This window comes from Triticum urartu, chromosome 3A (genome assembly GCF_056163025.1).
Source record: "Triticum urartu cultivar PI428250 chromosome 3A, HENAU_Tu73, whole genome shotgun sequence".
NCBI lineage: Eukaryota > Viridiplantae > Streptophyta > Magnoliopsida > Poales > Poaceae > Triticum > Triticum urartu.
In genome coordinates, this window is record NC_141875.1 from 201,603,491 (window position 1) to 201,616,277 (window position 12,787).

A 12,787-nucleotide genomic window follows, 5' to 3' on the forward strand; every position below is an offset into this window, starting at 1 on the left:
CTGCCCAGGACCATATATCACATCATCCGGCGGACTCTCTAGCCCATTAAGGGGCACTCTCCACATGCAAAGATTGAAGGTGCAATGAAGACTCTCATATTCTATATCCTGCATGGCAAATGCTTCAACGCACAGGATCTCTTCATACACCAACTTGCAGCGTCAGGCTCGGAATTATTTGGTTTGAAGTTCTATGCCCCTTGGGTGATGAGGCTGATCAAACTGCACTCTACAATCTTGTATCAGCCCTCTGCCCGAAACCATAGGATCTTTCTGCCAGATGTGGATACCTCTGCTGAAGCAATATATCCTGAGCCAGACAAGCAACCAATAAATCTTCAGAATGCAGAACACCAGAGCTTCACGCAGAATGTTGAAGGTGTTGAAGCCATATCCAGGGTATATCCGTTGGCTGGCACTACACATGCACCAGCATCTACTAAAGCCACAGACAACACAAATGCTCCAAGACCCAAGAAGCGTGCTCGTGTCCTCACTGATCGAGAGCTTCTTGTGGCCCTTCACCAAAAGCAAGATAGGCATCACGACTGGCTCAAACGTCAGATGAAGAGCCTCTTGGTGGATGTCAATCGACTTCGAAACTTGCCACCAAGAATGCCTTCGTTACACATGAGACTTGCCGTCGGACATGGAAAGGGCTCTCAATGATATGCACTGAAGCTGAACTTGAAGAGGATGGCTTCACAGAGCGTTTCAAGTTTGACACCACACCTCCTAGAAGGGCTGTGATGCGCAACACACCGTCACTTGAAGACTCTGAGTTTTCTTCATCTGCTGCCACAGTCACTTCAAGAATCATTGATGACGACGATGATGCTACCTCACCACCACCTGCTTCTGCACCTCAAAGCTCTGCACCGCCAAACAACTCCACCGACCCTGCTGCGCCTGGGAACGCGTAGAAAACTCTATGTCTTCAAACCTTTTTGGTCATTACTGACAAAAGGGGGAGAAGCATATGATGTTTATAGTCTTCAAGAGGGTCAATATGGGCGGGTGCCTTATGTTTGGTTATATTTTGCTTCGTGTTTACAACTCTTGTTTTTGCTTCATTCGGTTCTTTGAGTTGTAAACACTAAAACTCGATGGTCGTCTGCTACTTGTTTACCACTCTGTTTGCGAAAGATAAATTCCGCATGTGCGACGATAAATTCCGCACTTATCTCATTCTGCAGACGTCCATTTTCCATTATGCATCTCATTATCTTCATATACTTTCACATGCATAGTGGATTGTCATCATAAGCTGAAGCGGATCTCCACAAGTACAACCTGCCATGTGCATTTGCATTCCAAAAGCAAATTAACTTATATGCACATCTTCAGGCGGAGCCCTTGCAACTTATGAAGACAATTCCTTTACAAACTTCACACTTTATATTCCGCGTTGAAAACTTCAACTAGTTTGTCATCAATCACCAAAAAGGGGGAGATTGTAAGTGCATCTAGTGCCACCCCTAGTTGGTTTTGGAGTATTGACGACAAACCTAGTTGAGGGACTAATGTGTTTGTGAGAATTGCAGGAAAACACAGGTAGAAGTCCCTCATTGATTCGGTTTTACTACCAGAGATGACCCCTAAAAATGTATGAAGACATTGAAGACAAAGGTGGTATATGAATATATTCACATTGAAGACTATGACAAAAGAAGACACGTTATGAAGCCTATGGAGCTCGAAGACTTAGGTCTTTCGTAGTTCTTTTTATTTTGTTTTGAGTCATAGGAACCACCGTACTGTTAAGTGGGGTCCAGGAGAACCAGTCAGAATGACTGAAGTGATGCCTAAATCAAAAAACCTATGTCTTCGAGTGAAGACAATGAGAGCGAATCTTGTCCAGAGCCGGACAAGTCAGCTTTGCTTGTAGCCCAAGTAAAGTTGCCATGAGAGTTCGAAATCTGACCGTTGAGACACGTGTCAGTTCCTTAGTGACCCAGGGTCATTTCGGACAAATCAGGTCGGGTTGCCAAGTGGCTATAAATAGCCCACCCCCACAACCATAAACGGTTGGCTGCTCAGATTTTAGTGCACGGCTTTTGTCGTTTGAGAGCAACCCACCTCGAAGCCTTGGAGAGAAAATTCCTAGTGAGGAGAAAACCCCTAACCACCCAGAGCCAGAGCAAATTGGGCATCACTTGAGTCTTCTTGTCTGTGTGATCTGAAGACTTATTACACTTGAGGACTGTGAATCCTCCAGACGGTTAGGCGTCACGTTCAGAGCATCCAAGAGACATTGTAGATTGCCAGTGAACGAAGTTTGTGAAGGTTTGGGAGTCTACCTTGAAGACTTACCAGAGTGATTGGGCGAGGACTAAGTGACCTTAGCTCAAGGAGAATACGGTGAGGACTTGGTGTCCTGGACTGTGTGTTCAGGACTGGGTGTCCGGGACTATGTGTCCTAAGGTTTAAATACCTAGCCGCTCCAACCAGACGTACAGTTGTCACAGCAACTGGAACTGGTCCAACATATCATTGTCTTCAACGAGTCACTGGTTTCATCTTCACTTCCTTTTCTTACTGTTACTCATTGTGAAGCCATTGCATGCTTGCTCTATCTTTTGTCTTCACAACGTGAATGTATGATCTGATTGGCTTCATAACTTCTTCCTACCTGATCCTCATTACACTGAAGCTGTTTGTTATTGTTCGTTCACTCTATTGAATACATGACCATGGCTAGCCTAGTGTAATCTAACTTCCGCTGCATAGTAATAGGCATAATCTTCACTGTTTGTCTTCATAACTCCCACATTTTGAAGACTTTCGTAAAAATCGCCTATTCACCCTCCTCTAGTCGATATAACGCACTTTCAATACCGACGATCGAATCTCGGGCAAATAACATACCGGTGACAAAGGGAACAACATATGTTGTTATGTGGTTTGACTGATAAAGATCTTCGTAGAATATGTAGGAACCAATATGAGCATCCAGGTTCCGCTATTGGTTATTGACCAGAGATGAGTCTCAGTCATGTCAACATAGTTCTCGAACCCGTAGGGTCCGCACGCTTAACATTCTGTGACGATTTGTATTATGAGTTATGTGATTTGATGAGGTAGCTTGTTCGGAGTCCCAGATGAGATCGGGAACATAACGAGGAGTCTCGAAATGGTCGAGACGTAAAGATAGATATATTGAAAGGCTACATTCGGACATCGGAAAGGTTCCGAGTGATTCGGGTATTTTTCGGAGTACCGGAGAGTTACGGGAATTCGTATTGGGCCTTAATGGGCCATACAGGAAAGGAGAGAAAGGCCTCAAGGGTGGCCACGCCCCTTCCCCATGGACTGGTCCGAAATGGACTAGGGAAAGGGGGCACCCCCTTCCTTCCTTCTCCTTCTCCCTTCCCATTTTACTATTCCATGTGGGAGGTGGAATCCTACTAGGACTAGGGAGTCCTAGTAGGACTCCACACTTTGGGCGCGCCCTATGATGGCCGGCCTCCTCCTCCCTCCATCCTTTATATGTGGCCAGGGGGCACCCCATAGACACACAAGTTGATCATTGATCTCTTAGCCGTGTGCGGTGCCCCCCTCCACTATAATCCACCTCGGTCATATCTTCGTAGTGCTTTGGCGAAGCCCTGCGCCAGTAGCTTCATCATCACCATCATCACGCCGTCGTGCTGACGAAGATCTTCCTCGACACTCTATTGGAACGTGAGTTTGTGGGACATCACCGAGCGGAACGTGTGCAGATCGCGGAGATGCCGTACGTTCGGTACTAGGATCGGTCGATCGTGAAGACGTACGACTACATCAACCGCGTTGTGATAACGCTTCCACTTTCGGTCTACGAGGGTACGTCGACAACACTCTCCCCTTTTGTTGCTATGCAATACCATGATCTTGCGTGTGCGTAGGATTTTTTTGAAATTACTACGTTCCCCAACAAGAATGTCGGCAGCTGGAATTCTGGACTGGAAAAGGAGAAAAATCTGAGAGACTTATTCTCCACAACTCCAAAAGTCTTGAGAAGTTACAGAGAATTATTTTGGAATATTTCAAAAATATTAGACGAAGAAAGCACCAGAGGGGACCCACTAGGCATCCACAAGGGTGGGGGCACGCCCTACCCCCCTGGGCGTGCCCCCTGCCTTGTGGGCCACCTGGGAGGCCCCCGGTGCCCATCTTCTGCTATATGAAGGGTTTTGTCCTAGAAAAAAAGAGGAGGAAGCTTTCAGGAAAGCGCTGCCGTCTCGAGGTGGAACTTGGGCAGAACCAATCTAGGGCTTCGATGGAGCTGTTCTGCCGAGGAATCTTCCCTCCTGGAGGGGGAAATCATCGTCATCGTCATCACCAACGATTGATACGTCTCCAATGTATCTACTTTTCCTGACGCTTTTCCTCTTGTTTGGACTCTAATTTGCATGATTTAGATGAACCTAACCCCGGACTGATGTTGTTTTTAGCGGAACTACCATGATGTTGTTTTTGTGCAAAAATAAAAGTTCTTGGAATGGAACGAAACTTTGCGAGGAATTTTTATACGATAAACAAGTATTTTTGGAGCCAAGACCTATCGGAGAGGGGCACCTGGGTGGGCACAACCCACCAGGGCGCGCCCCCTCTTCTGGCTCGCCCAGGTGGGTTGTCCCCACCTGGTGGCCCCGCAGACCCTGAAACCGACGCTATAAAATCCTATTTTTCTAGAAAATAATCAGGGAGAAAGAATTATCGCGATCCACAAGATGGAGCCACCGTCACCTCTTGTTCTTCATCAGGAGGCCAAATTTGGAGTTTGTTTGGGGCTCTAGAGAGGGGGATCTTCGTTCTTCGTCATCACCAACCCATCTCCATCGCCAATTCCATGATGCTCCCCACAGTGACTGAGTAATTCCTTCGTAGGCTCGCTGGTCGGTGAGGAGTTAGATGAGATTCATCATGTAATCGAGTTAGTTTTGTTAGGGCTTGATCCCTAGTATCCACTATGTTCTAAGATTGATGTTAGTATGACTTTGGCATGCTTAATGCTTGTCACTTTGGGCCCGGGTGCCATGATTTCAGATCTGAACCATTTATGTTATCATCATTATATCCATGTTTTAGATCCGATCTTGCAAGTTATATATAGTCACCTACTTCGTGTTATGATCTGGCAACCCTGGAGTGACAATAGTCGGGACCACTCCCGGTGATGACCGTAGTTTGAGGAGTTAATGTATTCATCGTGTGTTAATGCTTTGTTCCAGTTCTCTATTAAAAGGAGACCTTAATATCCCTTAGTTTCCAATAGGACCCCGCTGCCACGAGAGGGTAGGGCAAAAGATGTCATGCAAGTTCTTTCGATAAGCACATATCACTATTATATTGATGAACTGGAGCTAGTGTCGTATCTCCCTAGGTTATAACTGTCTCATGATGAATATGATCCGACAAGTCACCAATCCAATGCCTACGAATTTGTCCTATATTGTTCTTGCTAAGTTACTACTACTATCGTTACTGTTACACTTGTTACAAAATCATTGCAATCGTTGTTAGCGTTATCATTGCTACTGCTACTATTATCAAAATTATCATATTAGTTTGGTACTGATCACATTGCTGCAGATAATTAATCTCCAGGTGTTGTTCAATTGACAACTCAGCTGCTAATACCTTCAAATATTATTTGGCTCCCCTTCTGTCGAATCTATAAATTTGGGTTGAATAATCTACCCTCGACAACTGTTGCGATCCCCTATACTTGTGGGTTATCAAGACCTTTTTCTGGCGCCATTGCCGGGGAGCATACCTATATTTGTTCAGTCACTTGGGATTATTATCATATTATCACTATGAAGAATCTGAAGAATGCTAATACTAAGATTTTTCCCTCCAAGACGAGGGGAGGTAAGGAACTGCCATCTAGTTCTGCTTTAGATTCACCTTCTATTATAAGTAAACTTGCAACACAACCACATGCTATTAATTCTGATATGTCACAAGTTATTGATGATGTTGCTTCTGCTATGGATAATGCTTATGATGATGCTTGTACCTTGCTTGATAATGATGATGTGCCACTTGGTGAATCTCCTGATAAACAAATTGCTAAGTAATACAACATGATGTTGTTGAATCTGATGATGAGCTTGAAACTAAATCTCCTATAACACTTGCTAGAACTAGACTCCCTATATATGAATTGCCTAAGGTACCGGAAGGTTATGTTATGAATGAGGAGACAACTAGACATATTCTTGCTTGTAAGGATAGAGATGATATAGAGAAATTATTATGCAAGTATAAAGAAAAATTTCTGAATGCTAGAATGCAATATGATCCAAAGTTTGCTACTTCACATATCTTTATTGATGATAAGGATTCTGAATTCTCTGTCGACCCAGAGTTAATTTCTTTGGTTGAATCTGATCTTTTCCATGGTTATGAAACTGAAACTGTTGTGGCACATCTTACTAAGTTGAATGACATTGCCGCCCTTTTTAATCATGGTGAGAAAACTTGCTATTACTTTATTCCCAAATTATTTCCTTTCTCATTAAAGGGTTATGCTAAAGCTTGGTATAATACTCTTGCTCCTGGTTGTGTGCGTAGTCCCCAGGATATGATCTATTACTTCTCTGAAAAATATTTCCATGCTCATAAGAAACAAGCTGCTTTACAGGAAATATTTAACTTTGTGCAAATTAAAGAAGAGAGTATCCCACAATCTTGGGGGAGGCTTTGCCAGTTACTTAATGATTTGCCTGATCATTCTCTTAAGAAAAATGAAATACTTGATATCTTCTATAATGGACTAACCGATGCTTCTAGGGATTTCCTAGATAGTTGTGCTGGTTGTGTTTTCAGGGAATGAACTATTGGGCAAGGTGAAGAATTATTTAATAATATATTGAAAAATTGTGATGATTGGACTCTTCTTGAACCACCGCCTAAACCCACTCCAAAGAAGAGGGGCATATTATATCTCAGTCCTGAAGATATGCAAGAGGCAAAGAAATCTATGAACGAAAAAGGTATTAAAGCTGAGGATGTTAAAAATGTACCTCCTATTGAAGAAATACATGGGCTTAATACACCACCACTGCCTAAGGTGGTAGAGGTAAATTCTCTAATGAAGTTCAATGATAATGACAATCCTCACAATATGCATCCTAGCCAATGCCTTTATGAGTTTGAAAACTATATAAGAAAATAAGATCACTTCAATGCAAATGTTATGAAACCGTTGAAATACAATTCTGATATGATTACTCGCTTGAGTGACTTGTTATTTAGAATCTCAAATGATGTTAGAGGTGTTGGAAAGCATGCTTCTATGGTACAAACCCAGTTAGAACAAGTTTCTAAATATCAAAGAGAGTTGCTAGATGAAATGAATAATAATATACATGACTTTGCTGTTAGAGTTGCAATTAGAGGAGGTAAAATGACTCAGGAACCACTTTATCCTAAGGGACACCCTAAAATAATTGAACATGATTCACAAAGGAACAACACCACTACACCTAGTCCTTCTAGAAAGAAAACGAAAAAGAAAAAGAAAAATGATAGGACTTTGGATGCTCCTAGTGAACCTGAAATAGAAAAACCTCCTGATAATGATAATGAAACTTCTATCTCTGATGCTGAAACTCAGTCTGGTAATGAACATTCACCTATTGATAATGAAAATGATAATGCTAATGTTCATGAAGACTCTTGAGGGAGTCCTGGATTAGGGGGTCTCCAGACAGCCGGATTATATCCTTTGGCCGGACTGTTGGACTATGAAGATACAAGATTGATGACTTCGTCTCGTGTCCGGATGGGACTCTACTTGGCGTGGAAGGCAAGCTTAGGCAATACGGATATGTATATCTTCTCCTTTGTAACCGACCTTGTGTAACCCTAGCCCCCTCAAGTGTCTATATAAACCAGAGGGTTTTAGGCCGTAGGACAACATACAATCATACCATAGGCTAGCTTCTAGGGCTTAGCCTCTCTGATCTCGTGGTAGATCTACTCTTGTACTACCCATATCATCAATATTAATCAAGCAGGACGTAGGGTTTTACCTCCATCAAGAGGGCCCGAACCTGGGTAAAACATCGTGTTCCCTGCCTCCTGTTACCATCCGCCTTAGACGCACAGTTCGGGACCCCCTACCCGAGATCCGCTGGTTTTGACACCGAGATTGGTGCTTTCATTGGGAGTTCCTCTGTTCCGTCGCCATAAGCAAGGATGTCTCGCCTCGTCTTTAAATATGGTACTACTATTGGGGGAGCTTTGGCTGTCGGCCAAACTCTCTGGCTAGGCAGTTTCATCATGACCGCCTGTTCGGCCGCCGCACCGACGATGACTTCTCGGGTCATCGAAAACAGCCTCCACGTCAAATCGACACTAGCCGAACAGATGGATCCAGTGGAGCTTGCCTCCTTAAACGAGCTCTTGGATCGCATCGCCGCCTTGGGAGTCGCTACGGACTATGATCGGATTGGGCTTAAACCCGATCAAAGGGAGATTAACTCTCCACCGGTCACCCATCATATTGCAGTGGTGGAGGAACAATGTGGCGACCTTTCCTCTACCTTGAGGACCAACTATGTCCGGATTCCCGAGCTCTCAGAGCCGGACACTCATTCGTGGGAGGACAACATCCAATCCCTAAACTTAGAGTCAGGCAACGGGCTAGGATTATCGGGTAACACCCCGGAACCGGAACTTCCAAAATTGGAAACTCCTCGGCCCCTGGAAATTCCTCCGCTGCCTCAGTCCAATCGTGGACGACTTTCGACTCACCAAAGTACTCATGGACGGAGGCAGCGGATTAAACCTCATCTATGAGGAAACTCTTCAAAAGATGGAAATGGACTGTAACTGCATTGAGCAAAGTAGCACAAGCTTTAGAGGAATCATCCCAGTATAGAAGCACGCTGTGCTGGGAAAATCACACTAGATGTGGTATTCGGCACGCCGGATAATTACAGGTCTGAAGAAATTACATTCCAAGTGGCCCCGTTCAGCAGTGGTTATAACGCTCTTTTAGGACGGGAGGCGTTCACAATCTTCCAAGCCATACCCCATTACGGGTACATGAAGCTCAAAATGCCCGGGCCCAACGGAATCATCACTCTCGCCAGCAATCTGGACATAGCACTCTGCGCCGAAAACAAAACAGCCGCACTGGCCCTCGAGGCATTATCCGAAGCCCTCTCGGCCGAAGAATTAACCACGCTACACTCCATAGTGGAAAAGGACGACGTGATACTCGACAAGAGGTCCAAGTCCACCTCTTTTAAACCAGTGGATGAAATAGTCAAATTCCAAGTCCACCCAACGGACCCTACAAAAACAGCCTCCATCGAGGCACAGTTAAACCCCGCTGTGGATGCCGCACTACGAGAGTTCTTGCGCGAGAACTGGGACATATTCACCTCGCATCCCTCAGACATGCCAGGAATCCCACGCAGGTTGGCCGAGCATAGCCTCAATATCCTAAAGGGATTCAAGCTGGTCAAGCAAGCTCTTCGGCATTTCTCCGAACCTAAGAGACATGCCATGGGAGAGGAACTAGCCAGGTTATTGGAGGCCGGATTCATTAGAGAAATAAAACACCCAGACTGGCTAGCAAACCTGGTGATGGTACCAAAGAAGGACAAATCCTGGCGCCTTTGTGTCGATTTCAAAGACCTCAATAAAGCTTGCCCAAAGGATCCCTTCCCCCTCCCACTCATCCATCAAATCATTGATGCTACCGCAGGACACGAGTCATTGTGTCTCCTCGACGCATACTCCGGTTACCACCAAATCAAGATGGCGGAGTCCGATCAAGCCGCAACGGCATTCATCACACCATACGGTCCCTTCTGTTTTAACACAATGCCTTTTGGGCTCAAAAACGCCGGCGCAACATATCAGCGCATGATTCAGACATGTCTGGAGAAACAAATTAGCAAAACTTTAGAGGCATACGTAGACGATGTGGTCGTCAAAACTAAACACGTCGACTCTTTGATAGACGACTTGAGGCTCACATTCGACAACCTCCGAACATACGACATCAAGCTCAATCCGGAAAAATGCGTTTTCGGCGTACCAGCCGGAAAGCTCCTGGGTTTCATTGTCTCCAGTAGAGGTATTGAAGCTAATCCGGCCAAAATCCGAGCTTTGTCACAGTTGGCTACCCCAACAGACCTCAAACAAATCCAGAAGTTAACTAGATGCGTGGCGGCTCTAAGCCGCTTTATCTCCCGCTTAGGAGAAAAGGCTTTACCCCTTTATCGCCTCCTTCGGCGCACCGAACACTTCGAGTGGACAGACGCGGCCACAGCCGAATTGGAAGAAATAAAGGCCATCTTGGCAACCAACCCAATCCTGGCCGCGCCAAACATCGGCGAACCAATGCTATTGTACATTGCGGCAACTCATCAAGTTGTAAGCGTGGTGCTCGTTGTCGAATGGAAAGCGGATGGACATAAATTCCCTCTTCAAAAGCCGGTATACTATGTAACCACTGTCCTCACTCCACGCAAATCACGGTACCCGCATTACCAAAAGATAGCATATGCGGTATTCATGGCATCGCGGAAGCTGCGACACTAATTTCAAGAGTGTTCGATTACAGTAGCCTCAGAAGTGCCACTTAATGATATTATAAACAACCGCGACGCTACGGGCCGGATTGCCAAATGGGCCATTGAGCTCCTCCCGTTCGACATAACATACAAACCTCGATGAGCCATTAAGTCGCACGTATTAGCCGACTTCGTTGCCGAATGGACGGGGGCCGAACTCCCTAAAGAGTACAGCGCATACTCCAATTGGATCATGCACTTCGACGGTTCTAAAATGCTGGCTGGTCTAGGGGCTGGCGTCATCCTGACGTCCCCAACCAGAGATACCGTTCAGTACGTATTGCAAATATTGTATACAGACTCCAACAATGCAGCCGAATACGAAGCTCCGTTGCATGGTCTTCCGATGGCAGTCTCCATGGGCATTCAACGCCTGGAGGTGTGTGGGGATTCAAACCTCGCAATATCCCAAATAAATGGAGACTTTAACGCCAAGGATCCAAAAATGGCGGCCCATCGAAACGCCGTCCTAAAAATGTCAGCTCGGTTCGAGGGGCTCGAATTTCACCATGTGGCTCGGGAAAACAATCAGGCGGCGGATATCCTCGCCCGCATCGGCGCAAAACATGATGCGGTCCCCCCAACATATTTTGGGAAAGGCCGTTCAGGCCATCCGTAGTATGGGAAGGGGACACCGGTAACAATAGTCCGGACCCGGCCAAAATACCCGATACCGAACTCTCTGGCACAATCGGAGGCTCCGCCACCGAAATAACACCTTCAACCCACGAAATAATGGCCATTATTGCCTCGTGGACAGAACCATTCCTGGCCTACCTAACTAGACAGGAACTTCCGGAGGACCAAAATGAGGAACGCTGCATAGTGCGGCGATGCAAGGCCTACAGGGTCCATGAGGGAGAATTGTACAAAAAAAGCACTACCAGAGTCCTTCAAAGGTGCATCTCCGAAGAGGAAGGGCGGAATCTTTTGGCACAAATTCATGCCGGACTCGGCGGTCATCATGCCGCAGCCCGGGCTCTTGTAAGCAAGGCCTTTTGTACAGGATTCTATTGGCCAACGACCCGGGCAGATGCAGAGGACTTGGTTAAACGCTGCGCCGGTTGCCAGCTCTTTGCAAATCAAAGCCACATGCCACCCACCGCCCTCCAAACAATCCCCATTACATGGCCTTTTGCGGTCTGAGGGCTTGACATGGTTGGACCCCTTAAAGGGGGAACCCACAAGAAAAAATACTTATTAGTCATGGTGGATAAATTCACCAAATGGATGGAGGCCAAGCCTGTTAAAATAGCTGAATTCAGACCGGTGATAGACTTCATATCCGGGGTTGTACACCGTTATGGCATCCCCCACAGCATCATCACTGATAATGGCACGAACTTCACGGCCGACGAGGTAAAACTCTGGTGCAGCAAAATGGGCATCAAGCTTGATTATGCTTCAGTCTATCACCCATAAACCAACAGTCAAGTCGAGCGAGCAAATGGTATTATAACGAGCGGCATTAAACCCAGATTAGTGCGCTCCTTAATGGAGTCTAACACGCACTGGGTAGAGGAGCTCGACTCCGTACTCTGGGGGCTGCGGACCACGCCGAATCGTAGTACCGGATATACACCCTTTTTTATGACTCACCTCGAGTGCGCATGTACGAAGAAAGAGAAGCCGAGCTCGATCGGCAGGACTGTTTGGACACCCTGGAAGAGGAGCGCGACATAGCCAAAGCCTGTTCCGCATTTTATCCACAACAGGCTCGCAGATACCAAAGAAGAGAAGTACGGGCCAAAACTTATAATGTTGGCGAACTAGTTCTACGCCTGCCGGTTAAGAAAAAGAACAAGCTCGAGCCCAAATGGGATGGTCCCTTCATTATTGACCAAGTTCTGACCGGTGGAGCGTACCGACTGCAGGATGCATCGACTAGTCGACTCGAGCCGAACCCATGGAACGCGGCCAGGCTCCGAAGATTCTACGCCTAGCACCGGACTCTATGTTAGTGCCCTCCCTTTGTCCATTTTCTGCATATACATTATCTGTCTTGTTTCTCTTTCTTTCTTTCTTTTATTATTTCTCTAGGCCTTCAAGGGTCACCTTGTGCCTCGCCTGCACATTACAGATGCGCTAGCCGCACTCTTCATACCTGGGGGCTTCTTTCACAGAAGCTTAAATTATTTATCTGGGCCTCATGTCCCACACATGTGTTATACTTCCGCATATACCTTTTTTCACCATTATAT